The sequence below is a fragment of the Pleurodeles waltl genome, chromosome 7 (assembly GCF_031143425.1).
Source record: "Pleurodeles waltl isolate 20211129_DDA chromosome 7, aPleWal1.hap1.20221129, whole genome shotgun sequence".
Classification (NCBI taxonomy): domain Eukaryota; kingdom Metazoa; phylum Chordata; class Amphibia; order Caudata; family Salamandridae; genus Pleurodeles; species Pleurodeles waltl.
The window spans coordinates 817,739,244-817,762,202 of record NC_090446.1 but is presented as its reverse complement, the minus strand read 5'-3'; positions in this window follow the sequence as shown (position 1 = coordinate 817,762,202).

Sequence of the window (22,959 nt, the reverse complement as noted above, 5' to 3'; positions counted from 1 at the left end):
ACCGAGTACGTGGTTGCAAAGTGAGTAGCTGTTATCATCCACTTGAAGTGGATGGTAACCACCTTGCTGACTGGAAGGGGTCCTCATTGTAAAGCTTCAGCCTTTGTGAGTGGACTAAAAGAATCCTGCGCAAAAAAGCCAGTGGTCTAAGGGACCAATAATTACCGTGAAAATTTCCAAGTACAATTGTTGTGATTTAAAAATAATTGCAGCTCATTTTTCTTTCCGGTAAACGGCCTACACTTGGGGAGAAATAACTTGCTTAATTTAAAAACAGTCACGTCTATGGAGTTCTGCTGGTCCCAGCAGGCCACCATCCCCGTGAGTGCCCATGTTGCTAAGGTGCGGCAACTTGGAACCCACATCATTGATGTTCATGAGGTGGGTTTTATGGACCCCATAGCGACTCACAGACGGTGTCAGAGACACCGTTCTGCTTTGCAATTTGCTAGTTGATTTTCCTAAATTCCTACATCTGACACCTAGTGTGGACACATGATTCTGGGCCAGGGGTTCAATCTTAGCACACAACTAATTAAAAATGCTGTTGAGTGAGGAGTGTGAGTGTAATCACATAGAATGACATATGTACTGAAGTCAGTATGCGGAAGAGCTGGTGCCATAATGTCAAATGCCTTAGGTATGATTTGGATGAGTAGTTTAGGGTGATGTCATCCATCATGTAGAGACATGGATATGCTAGGTGTGATATGACCTTAGGGATGCATGATTCACATGTACTTCCTCTGAGCATTTCCGTGAACTATGTTGTAACAATTGCTGCATACAATATATTTCTAGTAATGGACAAATGAGCCATTGTGGGATTCAACCCACTGTAAATTCAATGCTCAATATTTCCCTTTTCTCTTCACAGCTGCAAACCTGAGTGCCGCAGAGCGCAACCATTTTGAGCACAGGGCAATGAGGTACAGGCACATCCTGCAGGTGCAGTGTGGGTATCGGAGGATGGCCCGCAGATACAATTCCGATCGGGCCTCTGGGGCGTGGTATGCCACACCACAGGCTCCACCAACGGTGCCACCTACAACCACCAGGTCTGCCCAAGGGGACCCAGCGACGGACCAGCCATCTTCCTCAAGACCTGGACCCAGCCGTGTGTTGGGAGCAGGGCTGTCCCGTGGCCACTCCACTCCAGCGACAATCTCCACCTCCACCGGCACGCAGACCAGCAGTGACCCTCCAATTGACCCTGCAGCCTTCCAGGCATTGTCTAGGAAACTGGACAGGTTAATTCAAAAGGTGGACAACCTGACGGAGGACATGGCGGAGGTTAAAAAGAAGGTGCGCTCCATCCGGCGCACACTTCAGAGGGCAAATCTTTAGTTATTTTGCCCTCCTGAACTTTTACCCCTCCCCTCTCCCCTCTTTCCTCTTTTCATACTGTTAGTTGGGTTTGGGGGGTTAGTTATAGGATAAGTATAGGTAATTAGCTTAGTTAGTGTTAGGTAAGAGGGTGGGGGGTCCTTATACTTTCTATCTAATATTTTTTTGTGGGTGGGTGGGTGGGGGGCAATGTTGGGATTCCTGTTTAATAAAAAAAAAACAAAAAAAAAATATAAATATAAAAAAAAAAAAATACAAAAAAATATATGTTTGTTTAGGATAGTATAGTATGTGTGTAGGTTAGTAAGTGTTGTCCTGCATGTGTCTTGTCTCTTAATGGTGGGTGGGGGGTTGATGTTTAGATCGTTTCGTTACATGTGTAGAGTAAGTTTAGCTTAGGTTAGTTAGGGACAGTTGTGGGTTAGTAGTAGTCAGGTTAGATTAGTGTAGGTTTACCATACCCTTAGTTGCCTCTTTTATTACTACTTTTAAATAAACATTTTGTTAACCCTTTACCTGATGCGTTAGGTGCTACCTTTTCATGGCCTTGACATCAGTGTAGCAGAAATGTTAAGTATGACATTTGTGTTCCATGCTCCCTATCCCCAAGCTTATGAGGTTTAACATGCCAGCTACCCGTGTGCTAACTTGGTAAGTATCCACCATGTTGGAGAGCCACCATTGGTAGTGTGCATTGATCATCAAGGTTTGGGGTTGGTATGTATCCTACTTCACAAAGAGTGCTTCCAGACTTGTTATTGTAGGTAAATAGATAGGTCGGACAGCATTGTGAAGTTCAGGGAGAGCTTTATAGATGATGATTTGTTCACACTCTTGTCTTGTTGCTATCATTGCTGACCTACATCATGTGTGTACTGATTCAGCATGACTTTCCTTCATGGAAGTATACGCCGTAAGGGTGATTGATGCAGTGTAATTTGTTTATCATTCCTTTCATTCTACAGCATAATTTCAAATTTTAGTATTGCATGGTGCCTACATTTCTCAGCCACCATTAGTTGTGTAGAATAGCTATAGATGGTGCATCATTCTGTCCAACACAGCATGATTGTGTGTGCTTAGTCCCTTCATCAGTTATTTTCCTCAGTATAGTAAAGCTATGATGCAATCCTGGCCACTGCACAGATGATTCAGTATACATGAAATCAGGACAGTAGTATAGAGAATGGACATGGTTTCCACACAGCCACTTTGGAGTTATCTACTGCACAGTTGAATTTTGAAATGACACAGAGACACAATAGGTGTGCAAGTGATATTTATTTATAAGTGGTGTTGTGCAAAATGTCCATTCACCATGTTTGCTGACTCCTTTCTGGTGCATTATTACATGGTGATCCTACAGAAGGGGTGTGGATGATGCTCCTGACATGCTGGGGTGATGTCACAGACAGTGCAGAGGAACATGAAATGCCAAATGGTAGGAGAGAAACATTCACTGGCAAGGTGGACAAGTCATACAGTGGATTGCCGAACAGTCATTGAGGTTAGTTGTAGTGAGACTGGCATGTGTCAAAACGTAGGACCTTGGTCAGAGTAGGGCATGGTGCAGGGACTAGGGCTTCCGGGTACTCTTGCGTGTGAATGTTATCTGTTCCATGTCTTCTTCTTCTGATGTGTGTGTTGCCTGGTGTGTCCTTGTTGTTGTTGGTTGTGAAGGGGCAACACACACCTCAGTGTTAGAAGACATGGAGGCAGACATCCCGGGGGCTGATCCCTGTTGAGTAAGGAAGGGCAATACTGCAGCAAGGAGGGCCTGCTGGTTTTTCAGAATGGCAGCCACATCCCGATGGTAGGCAGCCAGGTCGGCCCTGAGGGGTTCTATGTTGCATTCGTGCACACGTTGAGTGGCTTGCAGTTTGAGTTGTTGTGTCAACTGGATGACAGCTGTGCCAATTTCCTTCAGTGTTTTTGAAATGTCCTCCAAGAGAAAATTTCTGGCTTGCATTGCAGCTGCCTGATCAGCAGTTGACAACATGTACGAACGCACCCCCTCAAGGCTGGCTGCCATATTTTGCATCCCCACCCGCACCTCCTTGGCCAGCTCCCGCTGGACCCCAACGACAGTTCTTTCAAAGCTGGTGCCAGTGTCGTCAGAGTCCTCAGCTGTGTTGGAGCTGGCAGGTCTTACAATTGGGGTGGCGGGTGGTTCTCCTGTGGTGGCTGCTTCTTCTGTGCTCCTCCTTGTGACTGAAGGTGGGGTTTGGAGGCTTTCAAGGACCATGTCAATGGTCTCTTGTGGGAGGTTGATGGTGTCGTCATCCATGTCATCAGGGAACTCATGGACAGGCAGATCAGCAGGAGATCCGTGTTCCTCTGCAATGAAACAGGGTACAATTAGTGTGTCTGTGTTGTGACAATTTTGCAGTAAGATACAAGCCTTTGGATGCCTTAACATTGTACTCTGTGTTTGTCTAGGTATCTGCTGTCCGTCATAGGGCATTGTTGTAGGCCTATGGCCCACCTGTGTGTCACATGTTTGATATGGATCTTTCAGACATGTCTGCCAGGTCGCCTCTAGGTGTTGCTTTGTAATTATTTAGGAATAGGTGTTTTTTTCTCCTACTCCTCACTCAGTGTTTCACTATTGTTATGGAGGGACATTTTGTAGGGTGGGCTCTCATTATCCAACATGTGATTCTTGGCTTTCTGGGCAGCAGGATAGCTAATGGTGTGGGGGACTAACTTGAAAATAACTCTGTCACCCAGATATTCAATTTAGCTAAGACTAACTAGCAGTGCCTCTGGTCTCCCACATCAAAGGAATGTTTAGACATCCGAGCGCATGACATCTTTGGAACTTCTCAGGGAAGTGGTGGTCACTCAGGTCCTACACATTTGTATCTTTCCCGGTAGGTTCCCATACACAAATGACATAGACAGTATTAGTTTGATATGAAGTTTCATTGTACAACTGACTTGTAGGAATTTAGGTGTGAGCCCCATTTACACAAACAATACACACTGTTAGAATTGAAATAGTCCGCAGGAGAGTAATACATTAGTACACAGCTTTCATGGTGCCTAACTGTTTCTACTCTCCCCCTGCATGTTCTATGTATAGCACAGCTTGTTAAGTTTGGAGGTTGCCTGTCAGAATCACAGGGGAGACATCATCCCTCATATCAGAGGAATGGGCTAGGATCTGGTTGTGCATCAGCAGCAAGGCAGGCAGCATCTAGTTGTTATTTTCTGTTTGGAAACTCCCCCATGCGTGTCTTGGGACAAGGGAGTGAATGTAAAAGATTATGTCATGATGATGACAAAGTTTCCCTAAGCAGGAATGCCAAACCTTGACCCCTACCACATCTATCAGCAACGTACCAGACGGTATCCTTGACTGGGGCACAGAGTGAATATGTTCTGGCAAACTCCAGTGCAGAAGTAGGCAAAACAGTGTGATTTGACTAATTGACAACACCTTAGGACTGACTATTTGCTACATTAACTGATAGGAAGGGCAATGAGAATCATTTAGTGCAAATTGCTCTGAGGCACTTAGATGTGAGCAAATGAGTATAAGTACATTCAGGGTAAGATGCACAAAGGCCTCCAGCCTGAGGCTAATGCGCAAAGTATACGTTTCACTTGCCACACTACACTTTGACTGACTGTGGGTGTTGTGACTGCCCTGCCAGCACACTTGCCTCTCAGGCCCTGCCCCATACACTTTTTATTCACATTGCATGATCTGTACATGTAACGTGGCATTACCTATGCATGTCAATGTTAGGATGTGGTATGGATGTAAACATTCTTGATGTTTTGAGATGATGTTGGGTGATGTGTTTTGAATTGGATTGGCCTGTTTATCGTATGAAGGTCCTATTTGTTTGTCCGACTTTGCAGGTGTGTTTTAGTGACCAGTTGCCTGTGTCCCCTCCTCGATGTTGTTGTCTGAGCAGTATGACATTAGTGATGTAGCCTTGTTAGCCAGGCACGTGAGGGACCCTGACGTATGCAGCATGTGTGTATCGTTAGTGCTGTGTGGCTCCTATTGCTGTTTACTTAGGCTTATGTATGTGTCAGTTATGGACATTCGGCATTTAAGTGTACTGGTACCTTTGTCTTATTTCTAGGAGTAATTGCAGATGTCACCCTCACCCCCTAATTTAGGTATGTATGTTCCAGGGTGGGGTTTCTGCCATTTGGTACTATAGCTGCACAGAGATGAGAGGTGTTATTGTCAACTGTGTTTGCAGTTAAGTTACAGTTGTTGTATTTGCTACTGCATTACAGATAGGGACCTAGTTGATGTAGAATAGATTTTGCAATACAAGTGCCTGGATGTGGATTTGAGGTAGTGTCCTTCCCACCTGTCACTGCTTTCCCTTGGCTCTCTTGATGTAATTACAGGATGTCCCCGTGGGACTGTTGTGGTTGCTGTATTTTGTCGTGCCCCAGCTTCGGTCAGTACTGGGCATGCCCCCCTGCCGTGCCCCTTTCCCCATGCCACTTCATATATGTGCTGACTTACATGCATTGTGTAGTAGGTATCCCCCCCTGCTTACAGTCCCCATTATTGTATTATGATTCCCCATGCGACTTACCCTGCATGTGCGTAGTGTCGTGGTAGTCTGTGCTGTCCAGTCCTTGAATCCCTGTGACGATCTTCTCCGGGATGACGGCTGCGACTATCTCCTCCATGTGGTCCAGGGCCTCCTGTTGTGCTGGACTCCCCCTTCCAGTCTGCATTGCTGCCTTCCTGTTCCTGGCCATTTTCTCTTTGGTCCTACGTTTGCAGTCATGCCAGCGTTTCTTACACTCGGTGACTGTCCGGCGTTCTTCAGCCACACTGTTAATCTTGTCCACAATTTGTTTCCAGATGGCCTCTCTCCTACTGAGTGGCAATTTGGAGGTGATGAAAAGTTGGTGCTGGTGTTCCGTCACCTCTTTCACCAGGATTTCCTGCTCCTCTGCACTGAAGCGACACTTTCTTTTTTTTTTTTAAATGTCCTGGGTCCTGTATGCTTCCTCCTGGCTGGTTCCTGGTCTGCTCTCATCCTCCTGGGGTCTGTTGGGGCATCTAGGATCCATTTTGGGTCTCCTCTCCTGAAAGGGCAGTTTTTGCACAAAAATGTGACGCAATTGCGTGAAAAAAAACAGCGTTTTCACGATTGCGCTGTCGTAAATCGACCCACAGTGATGTGCGTCGCATTTACGTTGGTTTCCTTTACGACAGACCGACGCTGTGTGCGTCACAAAATAATGACTCCCACCTGTTGGTTGCGCCGCCGTACGTCAAAGTATAAATTTGACGCCCGCATGGCGCATCCAAATGGCGTTAGACGGCGCAAATTTTTTTGACGCAAAATTGCGTTAGCGCAATTTTGCGTCAAAAAGTATAAATATGGCCCCTAGTACTTATAAGTCTATTCTGAGGACCTGTGACCTTTAGGAGTGGTGCAGGAGAAACTATCCCAGCGTCAAGAAAATGTTGGGACCTAGGGTTTGATTTATAGTTTGAAGACTGAGAACACCATTACAAACAGAAGGCCTCATTATGAGTTTGGCAATCCGACCGCCAGACCACCATGTTCGCAGGCCTGACTAAACCACCATGTTGGCGGTTTTTCAGACCACCCTATTATGAGTCATACAGGCAGGATCGCTGACCACCAACCAAAAAAGGCAGACCGCCAGCAGCGCACGGCCTTCATCACAATCAACTAGGCCTCAAAATGGCCAAAGTCTTAACTTGCCTAGCCACTGTTTATCCTGCACTGGTGGCAAAATGGCATTCGCAGGCTACCCTCTCAAGGGCTAATGATCTGCACATTTCAGCAGCTACTTCAGTCAAAGGGATCTGGGAAGCACACCAAATGTTATATCAATACAAAAAATACCATTGGTACTTGCCACAATAGGATTAGCTGCAACTTAACTTTGTATAAGGTCTCTGCTGAATGTAACAATAGACGCTTGGAGGTAGATGTCACAATACAACCAGTAACATATAACTTTCACATCAACAGGTTGAGCTGCTGTTGGGCACACAGAGGCCACAGAAAAGAATGCCAATACCCCCCGGATGAAGCCTTCGGTGAAGAAGACACTCCTGGATGTCTGGACATGGAGGACGGTTCTGGCCCATCTGAGAAACCGGGTCAGACACCAACAGGGAGTCTCACTGTGACCACATCAACACCTCGCAAACCAGTTGCCTCAACATCACAGGCAGCCATGAACCCCGCCAACCTGGATACCAACCACAGTGTCTACCATGTTGTGCTCCTCCCCACCCCTGGATCCTGAGTTGTAGCGCAACACTTTCGACATTAAGGTTCTAGGACCCAGAGAAAGAGGGCACCCTGTGGCAAGGGAACAGGCCCAAAGGAGTAGGATTTGTGGGAGGGATGTGTGGGCCAGTAGAGTAAGGCCCCTGGGGCTGCTCCTAGCATAGGAACATGCAAAAAACAGATGGAGGCCCACAATATCAACATGGCCTTCCATACAGGGGTGACGAGGGACATACAAAGTCTTGAGCAGGGTTTTTCAAAACTAATCTTCCCTTTCCTTTGGCTCATCAACACTAGGCACATCAACATTGGTGCCAGCCACTGGAAGGGAGGCCCTGTCAAAGAAAGAACCCACTCCAGACACCCCTGCCTCTGTAGCAGCAGACCCCCACACAAGCAAGCAGGAACATCTAGCAAAGAATCCAGGAGGTGCAGATGGCAAGGCACCCACCACTGCCAGCAATTGACCTCTTCCTGAAGGACCTCCTTTGTGAACCACATATTCACTCTGTTGACTGATCCTCAATGACCTACCAGTTCCAATGGGAAGAGTACTCTTGACTTTAGACTCCCAGTGGTGTGACATCTACTCCAATGATTTCATTCACCATGACTAACACCTACACTTTATTTTTTTGTTCCTTCTGTCCACATTTTATTTTCTGCATCAGCATTATAATACATTTACCCATCACAAATTCATAGTCTGGATGCTTAATTTCCACATTTTTCTATATAGAGATGTAAGACCATGTGAACCAAATGATGAAGATACAAGCTACTTGCCCAAAGAGTGCTATGTTACAGGTACACAGTGTCCTGGTCAGGGTTACAACCATTGCACACAAAAACATTAGTAGAAGTGTCTGGTCACACCAAACATCTTAATTCAGTGTACAGCACATAGGCTGTCGATGTGTCTGGACTTTTTGAAACAAGAATGTGTGACTCATACTGAGTCAAAGTACAGATTCCAAGGTACAGCCCCCCAGATCACAGGAGGAAGGGATTTGCCAGACATTTTTCTGTAGAATAGGCAAACATTAAAGTTGATTATGCCACCAGCGTGAGCCTTATCACATACCACAGCTAAGTAATTCAACATCACATAACACAAGATACAGACAGAGGGCAGTACAACAGTCCCTGATCATACACCCATCATAATAACCATGCATCTGGTGGTATGATACAAAGATGTGTCAGTGTTGTGGCACAGACACTGTGGCCGGCAATGATGAAACATATCTACAGCTACATACCAGCAATACAAAAAGTGTTTAGCCAATGCGAAAGCTAAATGACTTAGGCCCTCATTACAACCCTGGCGGTCGGTGATAAAGCGGCGGGAACGCGGCCAACAGGCCAATGGTAAAAAAAATGGAATCATGACCACGGCGGAAAACGCCAACACATACAGCCACTTTAACACACTGACTGCCACGGCGGTAGCAACAAACACTGCGACGGTAACCGCCAGGGGGAAGACAATGTACTGCCCACAGCATTACAACAGGCCTATCTGCCACCTTTTTCAGGGCGGTAGCAACACCTTCAAAAGCACAGCAGAAACAGTACACCGAAGGGTAACGACTAACCTCTCGACACTCAAGGAAGAACCATGACACCATGGAGCCAAAGCTGCACTTTTTTCCAATACTGGTGTACCTTCTCATACACCAGGAACATGATCACCGGCAAAGACGAACACAGTGAGCACTGCACTAGCACACAAGCGAGGGGGGAGGAAAAATAGAGTGACACACACACGCAACACCCAACACCCCCACCCTCAACACCATACACACAAACAGATGCAAGAACATTACATATACACCCCGTAACCCTCAGGAATAACGCAAGGACAAAAGGAATAGATTAAAATGAGTGTAATAGTACAGTTGTAGATAAATACGTCTTTAAACAATAAACAGTATGTACAATATATACAAAAGGTGGGACAATGCCCACTCCGAAATGTCCGTGGCCCATGGGGCCATAACACATAGGCCAAGGCCACACTTGACTCCTGCCCCAATACGTCGAGAACACTGCAGGTGCATCAGGTGGAAAAAACAAAGGCACCTCAGGGGGACGGGGAATGGGGGGGCAGCTCAGCCAGAAGATGGTACAACATCACTGGCCTGGAGGGGGCTCCATGCCCACTGCTTGGTCCTGTGGAGCGCAAAGCCACAGTCTCTCAAGTGGGTGGTTTGCCCACCTCTTAGTCCTGGGGAGTGCAAAGCCACAGTCTCTCAAGTGGGTGGTTTGCCCACTGGTTCTAGAGGGGGCCTTGTGCCCATTGTGCTTCATCCTGCTAAGAAGGTTGTGAGTGGATGCCTTCTTCCACTGGTTCTGGAGGGGGCATTGTGCCCAGTGTGCTTCATCCTGCCAAGGAGGGGGTGAGTGAAGGCCTTCTTCCACTGGTTCTAGAGGGGTCTTTGTGCCCAGTGTGCTTATTCCTGGATGGGGCAAGGTCACAGTTTCTCACCTGGGTGTCACACCGATAGGTGTCGCAGAGGTCAGGACGCACTGCAGCCCATGTAGTCACTAATACGCACTGCTCCCTGGTGGTGACGACTGCTCAGTGGATGGCAGTTGCGCTGCAGGTGGTGGTGCTGTCAGTGGTAGTGGTAGGCTCCAGTCCTTCACCTGCAGCCCCTGACTGCTGCCCACTGGGTCTGCTGATGCTGGCAGTGGTGCTGCTGGTGGCGGTGCAGGTAGCGGTGCTTCCCGCTTGCAGGTAGTAGTGTTGGCCGTGGTAGTGGTAGGCTCCAGGCCTTCACCTGTAGCCTCGGATGGCTAAAGTGTCATGGATGGTGTTGTGTGCCCCTTCCTGCCCTGGGCAGATGGTGGTGCCTCCTTGCTTCTGCCAGCTGGTGTTTTTTTTCTTGCCCTTGCTGGCTGGTGGTGCCTCCTTCACCTTGCTGGCTGGTTGTGCATCCTTCCCCCTGATGGCTGGTGTCCCCTTCTTAACCTTGCTAGGTGTCAGACCCTTCTTGGCCTTGGCAGGTGGTGCTGGCACACTGGCTTTGCTGACGGGTGCCTCCTTGGAGCCTCTCACACCTGCAGTAGCTGCAGAAACCACAGTGGCTGTGGACTGGGTGGCTGAGGTGCTGTGCTGGGCTCTGACCACCCTACTCTGAAGTGAAGGACAGGGGGGAGGGGTAGGGAATAGGTTAATGGTGGCGAGGAAAAGCTTCTTAGGGACGCTGGGGTGGGAAGAGGGTGAAGGTTTGGGAGTGGAGAAAGAGGGAGTGGTTTTAGGAGGTGTCAGTCTGCTGTGTTTGGGTGCAGGTGCATGGGCTGGATACTGTTGTGAGGCGGATGGCTGTTGCGTGTCTGTGTGCTTGCGTTTGTGTACTTTGGAAGGAGGGGTCACAGACACAGTGGGAGAGGACACAGGGGACGTGTGCATGGATGTGGGGGTGGTCACTGCCAGTGAGGGGCGTGTAGTGATAGGTGTGCTGGTGATGGAGTTAGTGGGTGAGGAATGTAGTGCATGCAGGTGTGAGTGGAGATGCTACTGGGAGGGAGGTGGACGAGGAGGAGGTGGGGGACACAGTGGAGGCAATGGATATTGGTGTGTGTGCATGTGGCTGGTGCTTGTGTGAGTTCCTGTGAGATGAAGTGTGGTGCTTGTGTTTGCCTGAGCCGCTTCAGTGTGTTGATTTGGGTGATTGCTTTCTGAAGGTGTGCTTGGGATAGGCTGGCGTTGAGGGGATTGGGACTGGGTAGAGGAAGTTGGAGGTGGGAGGCTGGAGACAGGGACAATGGCTGCCATGAGTGAGTTGGCCAGAGCCTGGAATGCTCTCTGTTGGTCTGTCACACCAGAGTGATTGCCCTCCAGGTATGCGATTGTTTGTTGCAAATGCCCTGCTAGACCCTGGATGGAATTCAGTATGGTTGACTGTCCCAACAGAGAGGGATCTCAGGAGGTCAATAGCCTCCTCACTGAGGGCAGCAGAGCTGACTGGGGCAGGGCCTGAGGTGCCTGGGGTGAAGAAGATGCCCACCCTCCTGGGTGAGCGGGCACAGGAAACACTCTGAGGGGCTGCTGGGGGGGGGTGGTGCTGGTACAGGGGTGATGTTGGTGAGTGCCTGGTGGAGAGTCGGTTACCTGGGCCTGTCCTCCCCCTGTGGTGCAGCAGTCCTCCCAGCTTCCCTGTTGTCCTATGCCTTTGTCCCCTGAACAGTGTGCCCACTGCCACTGACCCCAGGTCCCTGATAGTCCTGTGTGTGTGGTGTTGCCTGGGGGTCACTGTAGTAGTGGACACACTGCTGATTGACGTGTCCTGGGGACAGAGGGATGGGCGCGCTGTGTGGATGCTGTGCTGGTGTTTCCTGAGGAGGGAGGCTCGGTGGTATTTTGGGACTGTGGCTGTGTCACCGACTGTCCGGAGGTCCCTGATGGGCCAGGTTGGTCATCCTGATCCAGGCGTGCAGAGCTGCTGTCATCACTGTGGGCCTCTTCTGAGGGGGGACTGGATGTTGCTGGCACCTCCTCTCTGGTGACGTTGTGTGGGGTCCTGTGGGGATGTAAATGCAGTGTTATTGTTTCTGCGTGTGACATCTTGTGCATGGGTGTGTTTCCCTCTATAGTTGTTATTACCAAGGCAGCTTTGGCTTGTGTGAGTTGTGATTTGGTTGGCTAAGTGATTGTCACTAGTGTGCATGCTGTGGTGATGGGTGTCTATGCAGGTCTGTGATGGGAGTCCATGCATTGGTGTTGCATGCAGGGCTTGGTATTGGGATTGGAGGGTTGTGATGGTGGGGTATATGTGAGGTGGTGGAGTGATGGGGTGAGGGTAGGGGTAGGAGTTTGTGATGGCATGCAGATGGGGGGGTGAAAGTAGTAAACATTTGACATACAAGAGTCCAGTCCTTCTGCTACTCCTGCCAGGCCCTCAGGATGCATGATCACTTGCTCCTCTCATGTTGTTAGTTGTGGGGGAGGAGGAGGGTGCCCACTGCCAGCCCTCTGTCCATCTATCTGGTGTCTTGCTACCACGGAACGCACCTTGCCCCGTAGGTCGTTCCACCTCTTCCTGATGTCATCCCCTTGTTCTGGGGTACAGTCCCACGGCGTTGACCCTGTCCATGACTCTCCGCCATAGTTCCATCTTCCTAGCAATGGACGTCTGCTGCACATGTGATCCGAATAGCTGTGGCTCTACCTGGATGATTTCCTCCATCATGACCCTTGGCTCCTCCTCAGAGAATCTGGGGTGTCGTTGTGGTGCCATGGGTGTAGTGTGAGTGGTGTGTTTGTGGGTGTGTGGGGTGATGTGTTGGGGTGTGTGCTGTGAGGTGCGCGGATGGTGTATGAGTGATGGTGTTTTGTGACTCAGATTCAGTGGGTGCACCTGGCTTGTCTCTCCCTCAGTTGTCAAATTTTTTGGGTTGTAAAGGGTTGTGCGGGTATGTGTTTTATAGTGTTGTGGGTGTGGTGTGTCTATGAGTGTCAGGTGTGTGTAGTTTGAATTGTCCAATGTGGTGTTGTTTTGTTAGTGTGTGTGTATTTTGAGCGCAGCAGTCTGTACCGCCAATGGTTTACCATGGTTGAATGATCGCCGCAGTGATTTATGAGTCATGATGCTGTGGGCGTATTTTTGTTGGCGTAACGGTGTGGGTTTTGGTACTGTCAGTTTATCACTGACCTTTGGGCTGGCGGACTTATATGTGTGTCTGTATAGTGGCGGATTTCTATGTGTGGGTCATAATACCCGTAGCGGTATACCGCCGCGGACGCGGTATGTTGGCGGCAGTCAGCATGGCGGTAAGTGGCACTTACCCCCAATGCCATAATGAGGGCCTTAGTCACAATATATGACTACATATTTCATACCCACATGATGACACACATGATGCAATTGGCGCACCACAGCACGCAAAATAAGTGCATTGTGCACTTCTGACTTTCCACCCAAACACTGTGCAAGCTGTGTTAGTACAGTTCTTTTACCCAAACTCTGTGACTGATATAACCTGGAACAATTCATGTCCACTTTGTATGTCAGAACAGCATCAGATACCTGACAATGTCACAACTCTGGATTGTCCACATGAGGATGTCATGGTGAAGGTACCTGTACAAAGACAAATAAGGAGTATAGGCTTGTGAATATACCTATTACACAAATCATATAGCAAGCTTCTGGAAATGAAATTATATGACATGGAAACTGACACAAACAAAGCAACATCATCAAGGTGGGGCTATGGCAAAAGCAAATTCATCAAACAGCCTTTGGCCGAATATTGCAGAGTATCAGCTCCCTAGCTGTTTCAAAAACACTCAACCCCACACATTCTAACTATTACTGTTCATTGAACTGTCATTACATCACATGACATACTTACACTCATGAAAAGTAGCTGTTGATGAGATATTCCCATAAGCCAGCTGCTTCTGTTTCACCCCTGTCATCCTCACTTGGCATTTCAGGAGTCTCACCAAGTGGGACTGCAGGCTCCTCCTCTGGCATGTACGGGTTATTCCTCTGAAGGGCGATGCTGTGGAGCATGCAGCATGCCACAGTGATCTGACACACTTTTCTGGGTGAGTAGGGAAGGGCTCCTCCACCAGTCCTGTCCAGTCACCTAAATCTGGCCTTCGGGAGCCCAAAAGCCCACTCCACTACCTGCTGTGTTCTTCCATGGGCCTCACTGAAGCAGACTTCCCCTGACATAGTTGGATTCCTTAGTGGCATCAACAACTAAGGACGGTGCAGATATTCAGAGTCTCCTGTTAAGGGATGGGACATATGTACAAAGATGAGTCACTCAGTTCATGGTTCTAGCACCTGACATTTCACATACACAATCAGGAAAGATGTGACTTGCCAATCAGCCAGGCCCTCTCTAGGTACAGTTGTGATATTAGCTGGGGTATGCTGCTGTTCTGCATTATGAAGGAATCATGGGCTGAACCCCGATAAAGGGCACACGTGTGAAATGTAGAGATCCGCCAAACGGACAACTTGCATGTTGATGGAATGGAAGTTCTTTCTGTTACGATAATCTTGTTCATTGGCCTGCGGTGGCACCAAGCCAACGTGTACGCCATCAATAGCCCCCACCAAATGTGGAAGGAGGGCACAAGCATACATGTTAGCCTTCACATGGGCTAAATCCTCACACCAGGGAAACTGGATAGTTGTCAAGGTTTTTCAACATTGCTAAGGGGACATGCGTCAACACCAGACTGAACATAGGTGGGGAGATGCCAGCAGATAGGCCACTGTATGTTGGAAGGACCCTGTGCTTAGGAAGTGCAATACTGACATGACTTTTACACTGGGTGGTATGCTGGTTGGGTAACTAATAGCTGGCATAAGATCTGGCTCCAACTGACAACATAAGTCTACTATTGTTTGCCTATCCAGGCGGTAGTACATAATAATGTGCTGTTGCTCCATGGTCTGAAGGTCTGGCAGTGGATGGTAGTCAGGACGTTCACTCCCTTGACTTCTGACACTGCTGCCAGCAACACCTCCATGACCTGCGCTGCTGTGTGCTGCCTCTGGGAGCAATCATGCCACACCCAGCAGGTGATAGGTCATACACCTGCATGGACAGCTCTATAGCCCACCAGAGGAGCAGGAAAGTACCTCGTGTGCACAGTTTTCTCTGTACATCAACATCCCTTTCCTCCACATCCACACAGGCTATAATGTGTCCCTGTGTGCCAGTTAGACTTATTGTGTGCCTCTTGTTGCAGTCTGTGTGACATCAATGGGATGTACAAAGTGCAGGTATTGGTGGCCAGTACCAGATGTTAAGTTCAGTCACATTCTGTTGTGTGAGGTTTTTGGGGTCCTAGATCATCCTTGTGTTGGATGCACATAATTAGGTAAGGTGACATTACTGCCATCCAATGACATCTCTTTCCTCATGACTGCTGTAAATGTTGGACAACATGTATGTGCATGACACCATGCACTATGCATGCATCTTGTATGGGTCATTTGAGAATCGTGTGAACAATGTGTATAGTGCCACAGATCTTTCAAACCACATCTGGCCTTGCATAACTGTTGTGGGGAATGCATTTCATATTTCACTGTGCCCTACAGATTGCCACACATACCACTGCCAAATTGCTGATGACCATATGATGTACTGTCATGCATGGGAGTGATGGGTATGGAGTGTCATTTAGGTTCTGTCTGCTCAGCCTGCAGAGACCAAGGCCTGTCAAATGTGCCTCCCTTTGTGGGACCTAGTCCAGGAAGTGAGAGAGTAACTATGGCTATGCGCTGGTAGTACTATGCCTACTCCTTGTGCCCCAGCAGATCCTGGCATGTGGGCGAAATGCTGCTCTAGTGGCAAACCCTGCCCTGAATGCCTCATTCCTTTGACTAAAGTAGGATGGTTACAGAGATAAATCATTAATCTTCTAGTCCATCTGTGCATTTTGCATCATTGTCAATGGGTGTGTTGGACTCATGAGAGGTCCCTTACTCCCACAGCTCTGTTGTTACTTTCACACAGGTCATATTTGTCCTGTACAGGCTTATTGTATAAATGGCAGTCCCACAGTGCAGACAGTGTGGTGATTCCTGAGAGGCCATGATAAGTGACTCAGTAGCTTGGTCACATAGCAGAAACTGTGCAATGCCTTCTTTTGTATGTTGGATGCAATCTCTCTAGGTTAGACACATATGTCCAAAGGATGGTTTTGTGGTATAGGTACCATAGAACCCACACCCTGAAATGACATGAGTCTGGATGTGTTATTCCACATGTCCACACATGGACAAGTCATACACTTTCTGTATCCACCATGCTATCCCCTTGATTGTTACTCAAGTGTAATAATGAAGTTTGTACTGTGGCAGTTGCCTGAAGGGACTGTATGCAGTGAGTCAATCTCACAGAGAGGGAATGTGGTGGTCCTTTCAGGCCTACAACGTTTGTCCTTCAGAAGACACATGTGGCTCACATCAGAGTGCAGGTTACTGGAGCAGGGGCCACCTGATGTCAGGGAGCTTGCTCAGTCATTGTAGGCCACGAGCAGGGTAGTGGGTTAGTCTGCAGATGTAACTACATATGTCTGTAGTCATGTCCCTGTACTTACTGGTTTGTGTTTCACACTTGTGGAGTGTTAACAAATTGAAAACTTCTAGCTTGTTGTTTCAGACATGAATGTGAATCAACCATTTGTGACAAAACTTGCAGATCAACGCCCATCAAAGGAGGAGCTATGGAGAGCCATCACCAAGAAGATGAGGACCCTGGGGTCCATAGCCGACAGAATGCCTGCTGTTGGAAGAATTGGGAGGACCTGGAATGCTGGGCCCGGAAGATCATTGAGGTCCAACTGGGGATCTCCTCCCAATGTGGGTGGGGTGCCCTTTGACTATGACCCCCCTAATGGCCTGCATTCTGGAAGTGACCTAACCAGACCATGAAGGGTGTCTGAGGACAGCACGGCAGCCACAAGGGCATATTCCTGCCTCTCGCATTGCCAAGTGAATATGACAGCTCCCCTTGACATATGTAGCACAGTAGATGAGTGATTGTTTGTGTAGACATGTCATGTGGTGCATAATGCTGTGCCTTGCCTATTGGCTCTGGGATCTAGGACCCAACTGTGTACAATCCACAAACAATTTGCTCTTGAGGAACAACATATGGCTGTGTAAAATGATCAATCAAGTACTGTTCTCTGTTGTAGTGGGTGTGAATTCTATGGAACAGTCCACTACTCCTCAGTGCTACAGTCCAAAATAAAGTGATGGATCACTGTCCCCATCCATGTGTCTGGTAAAAGGAATACATTGGCCTCTGCCACCCAGGGACTACCTGTCTTCAGTGTCTGATGGGTGCTTCAATTTAGAGTTATCACGGTTTTGTGACAGAGTTGTTCCCAACAATCCAATGCCAACGGTACCGGTCACTGAGTCATACAGACCCCCAGATACAGTACCTTTAGTAACAAAGAAACAAGCTGGTACATGGAGTCGGGGAGGAGAGACGTTGCTGAATCCAGTGCGGAATCAGTTCCTTACAGCAGAGCAGGGGACGTGAAGCGGCATCAGTCCCTGATGATCCGATGTAGTCAGTGAATCCGGTGGGTTAAGACGCATAAGGCAACCTCTTGGGGTCGAGGTCACACCATGAGGCTGCTGGTGCCATGGCAGAGTCGGCTGTCACGAACGTCGGTGACATAGCACTTCGAGACTTCGAGTCGCAGAACTTCAGCCAGGCTGCTGTGGCGTCGGGCCTATGGTTTCGGTACCAGGGTTGTCGCACACCAGTGATGACCACGGCTTCAGGTTACAGCAGTGCCAGTTTTGAGTCATCCATAGCTGGTGTGCCTGGATCTTCTCATGTTTTCACCAGAACTCACTTCCAAGGGCCAAGGAACTGGATTGGCACCACTTGGCAAGTCAGAGTCCTCAGCAGGAATACCCAGATGCTGGTAGGTGAAGTTTTTGATATCCCTGAGACTCTTTACCACGAGGCAAGCTCAGTCCAAGACCTTGGCAAAACTTCCCAGGCAGGATTTCAGAATGGAAAATCCGGTTCTTTCCCTTTTTAAGGCAGAAGCAGCAGCAGCAGGCCAGCACAACAAAGCAACAGGCAGATTGGAAGGTCCTTCTCAAGCATCATGCTCTTCTCCTTGGCAGAGGTTCCTCTTGATCCTGAAGTAATCTGAAAATCTGGGGGTTTGGGTCTACTACTTATATTCATTTCTGCATTGAAGTAGGCAAACTTCAAGGAAAGTCTCTCTTACTCACAAGATCCTGCCTTGCCCAGGATTTGTCCAAGACACTCTCCAGGGGGTGGAATCCTGCATTGTGTGAGGACAGGCACAGCCCTTTCAGCTGTAAGTGTCATCTCCTCCCTCCCCCCTCTAGCCCACGAGACTCATCAGGATATGCAGGACACTCCCCAGATCTCTTTGTGTCACTGTCTAGTGGGAATTCACAAACAGCTCAACTGTCGGTCTGACACAGACATGGATTACACAAGTAGGCAGAGGCACAGAATGGTTAAGGAAGAAAATGCCCACGTTCTAAAAGTGGCATGTCAAACATGCAATCTAAAAAACATCTTTACCAAAAGATGTATTTTTAAAATTGTCAGCTCAGGGACCCCAACTTCCCTATCTCTATCCACTCAGAATGGGAAACTGCACTTAAAATCTCTTTAAAGGCAGTGTCTATGTTAACCTATGAAAGAGATAGTCCTTCCAATAGTGCAAACTAAATTTGGCAGTATTTCACTATCAGAGCATGTTAAACACATGAGTACATGTCACACCTTTTACATACACTGCACCCTGCCCATGGGGCTACCTAGGGCCTACCTTACGGGTGCCTTACATGTAGTAAAAGGAACGGTTTGGTTCTGGCAAGTGAGTGCACTTTCCAGGTCGATATGGCAGTTTAAAACTGCACACAAAGACACTGCTGTGGCAGGTCTAAGACATGTTTACAGGGCTACTCATGTGGGTGGTACAGTCAGTGCTGCAGTGTGACGTGAGTATTTCCATGTCACCTTTTCCAGGCTATTGTACTGTTGTCAGCAACATGGCAGGATTTTGGAGCATCATTTCTTATTGTTAGATCATTATGTATGTGACAAATACATGTGTGCATGCCCTTGTGTGGGATCTGGGGGGATGGACTTGGCATTGGCCTACTATTGTATGACAACAGGTAAGTGATGTGTGCTCCATGAGGCAAAGCATTCAAGGTGATGAGGTCTCCTACTTGTTCAAGGGTTAGTGTAATTGCACAACTTCAGCTGTGCAATTGTAGTTGTCTGAAATCCTGATTTTTGTGTGGGCAACTTTTGACAGTTCATATAGCATGCATGCATATGGTATGGTACATGTATGGGCTACTTAGGTGGAGTTTGTTCCTGGTGCCTACTTGACATCATAGTAATGTTGGCTAATCACACCTGTGGTTCAAGTGTTATCATGGACATGGCAAAGAGACAGGGCACAGCTGAGTGGGGAAGCATCCAGCCATGGGACCTTGGGTCAAGACACCACACACACAGAGGTAGCCAGTGGCCTGGAGAGTGAGGGTGAGGGTGGTGCCACGGGGAAGACCAGATCTACATCCTCATCATCATTGGACTCCAGTTGTCACTCCCTAGCGATCGTAGACTCATCAGGATGTACCCCTGTACCACCTTTGTCCACCCCCCAAATTCTATTGCCACCATCCCTGTTGCTCCCCGCCCAGTGTGCCATTCCCGCTCACCCAAGATGGTGGGAGTCGCCTTTGCCGCAGGCACCTTCGCCCCAGTCCCTGTTACCCTTGCTGCCTCAGTGAGAAGGATAGGGACCTCCTGAGGAGTATCTCTGTGGGTATGACAGCCATTGTGAATGCCATCTAGGGGTTGTCCACCCTACTGCAACAGACCAATGCATTCTTGGAAGGCATTCATAGTGCAATGTCTGGCCCACAGAGATCTGTTCAGGCTCTGTCCTCCACACTAATGGCAGCCAGTCATCCCACACACCCAGTCCCCCTCCACCTCTTTCTTCCCAATCCTAATCCCCCATTCCCCTGTTCATACCAAGCACATAGACTGATTTACCTGCATTCACCTCAACACACAAGAAAAGCACACATTAACACAAACACCACAAAACACACCAGTACACAAGCACTCAACAGACACCCACACACACAACATCAGCTACCTCTTCCCCAGGCACTCCCACCACCCCCACGTACCACACACCACATCAAGCATACCCATAAACACCACCCAACAGCCATCCTGCAGACACCACCGCAATGGAAACACACACATCCACCACTACAAGCATACCCAAAGACACGACCCCAACTGACACACATATCCACCATTCCATCACCCAGCATCTCTACCTCCCAGCCTCCAAAACACACAAACACCCACGCTCACACAAGCAACAGACGCCACCCAAATGTGAGCATACCTCACATTCAAACACAAGACATCCACACCGATACAGTAGACAACCACTGCTTCGAACTTCAAATCCCACACCCTTCTGCTGACCATCCCCATGTTCCTAAAACAGATTTTTTTTTTTGAGCTTGTCCTTTCCTTTCCTTTGTTCCCTGCACCCCTTGTCTCACACCCAAGAGGCCCCACCCTCCTCCTAACCCATCCCTTGTACCTCTACGCGTCCCCTGTCATACCTCCCCCACAAGCACCCATACACCCCCCAAAAAAAGCTCTCCTTCCTAAGAAGCAGTACACACCTCCTAAACATAAACCAAAACACACGCACCCCAAATCCAACCCCACACCCCCCCAGGATGATCCCTGAGGTGCCTGTCTGCCCTCTTAATGCGCCTTCCTGTAGAGGTTCCCTGCAGTAAGGAGTCAAGTGAGAGCCCAGTGACGTGCATGGACAATTGCATATGAACTGTCCAAGGGCCTTGAAAAATTTACATTTGTTTATAAATAAACCCAAACAGTTGTTTTTTGGGTACACATTTGTCCTGCACATTCCTTTTCAACCCTAATGTTGTTCTCGAGAAACTTGTGTTATCTGCCTATAGTTGTGTGAGTTTCAGCCTGCTTGCTGATCCACTTTCTGTTGTTTGAGGTATCTGACATTGTGGGCAATGCTGGTGTCACCCAAGATGAAAGATAGATGTTGACTGTGTGGAGATGTTGGTGTGAATGCAATAGTGGTATAAAGACATTGTGTTGTGTTTGGTATGCTAAGTAGTTCATCTTGTGTTGTCTAATGTGAGCATGTATCGTGTTAGACATGTTATGGATTACAGATTCATCTAATGTGTGGCAGCTTGAGTTTTGTTTGTGCAGACATGGATTGTGTTCAGTTGAGCTACTTTTGTTTGTATTTCATTGTGCATGTCCATTTAGCTGTGTGTACCTTGCAGCTACTTCATGTAGATATATGTCCCATGCAGTTGGAGTTGAATTTGCTTTGTTGACTTGCACTTCCACATTGTGCAGATTGACATGTCACTTTACTCTAGTATTATTTTTCCCAGAGATTCCTGAAGGGCCAGTTCCTGTGTGAATGCTGTTTAAGGGGCATGTGCAAAGCCTCCTTCCCTGAGTGCAGCCTCCTTTCCTGAGTGCTCCTCATGCCCACATTCATATTGTGTAGGTTTCTGTTTGCGTAATGAGCTTTGTAGTTTTGTCTCTCTGTCTATGGTGCATCCCATTGTCTTTTCATTGTGTTGCAATCTGGGTGCTGGGTGTGTCCATTGCAGGTTTATTTAATGTGAGTGGTGTCTGTGTTCCATGTCACATCCATACATATGTGTGTTGAATGTAATGACAGTCCATGGCATGTGTGCAATGCGAGTGTGTGAGTTGTAGTTATAGAGGTGATGTTGCTGTGTTGTTGGTGTTGTGTGACACGATGTTGTGTACAGTTCACTGTCCCTGTGCCTGGCATAAGCAAACCTATTTTTGTGTAGTGTAGTGATGCAGTATGAGTACCCTGCCCAAAGTGGGCATTTCACCCTGGAACACAATGACACATGTACTTTGTGCCCATAGCGTGACCCCCAAATTATTTGGCTAACCATGCGACGTTCTGTTGTTGAGAGTAATGACACAGCTATGTGTGTATACTTATAGGTGGTTGCGCCTACAGCAGCATGGATTTTGCGCACCTTTGAAGATCTGCAGCAGTGGCAGGACGTGTGTGATGGGCTTTATGGTGGCACTGGATGAGTAAGGTGTCTCCCTTTAAACTCCCCCTTATACTCCCCTTTTCCACCTACTAAGACGTGGTGGTTGGACCGCCACGGTCACATTGGCGGTGTGCAACCTCATAATGTGTCCTGTGAAGACATACGCTATGCTGGCCTGTTTGTGCTGCCTCATGACTGCGGAGGTCTGTGCTGCCTGGCGGTTCCAGCAGAATAAGAGAGTTCTTTGTTCCGTAGGCCCACACAACTCGTAATACGGTGAACCGACCACCAACCCGACCACCTACGCCACCATGAATGTCTACTGACCGCCAAACTCGTAATGAGGGAGAAAACATTTTGTGCCTTCTCAGAAGCTACTGTGTTGGTTCCTCGTGTGAAGGCACAATAATACCCATTCTAAATGTCTTCAACATTTACCAGTCAGACAATACTGTAAGTAGGGACGGCTCTATATGGCTATATTCCTTCACCGTGAGGTTTAGATGAATCCCTTTTTTGTTGTAAAAAGCTCTTAAAGTGATCCTGTGTGCTGTAGTCTCACCTTTCCTGGGGTAACCTCAGCACCTTTCATGTGCTCCTAGTCCAGGAATAGTGAAACCACAGAACCCAAGATCTTGTAGGAGCTATTGGCTATGACATTCGGTTGTCTACAGTGACCCGGAACTGGTAGTTGTCTGGTAAAGCTATTT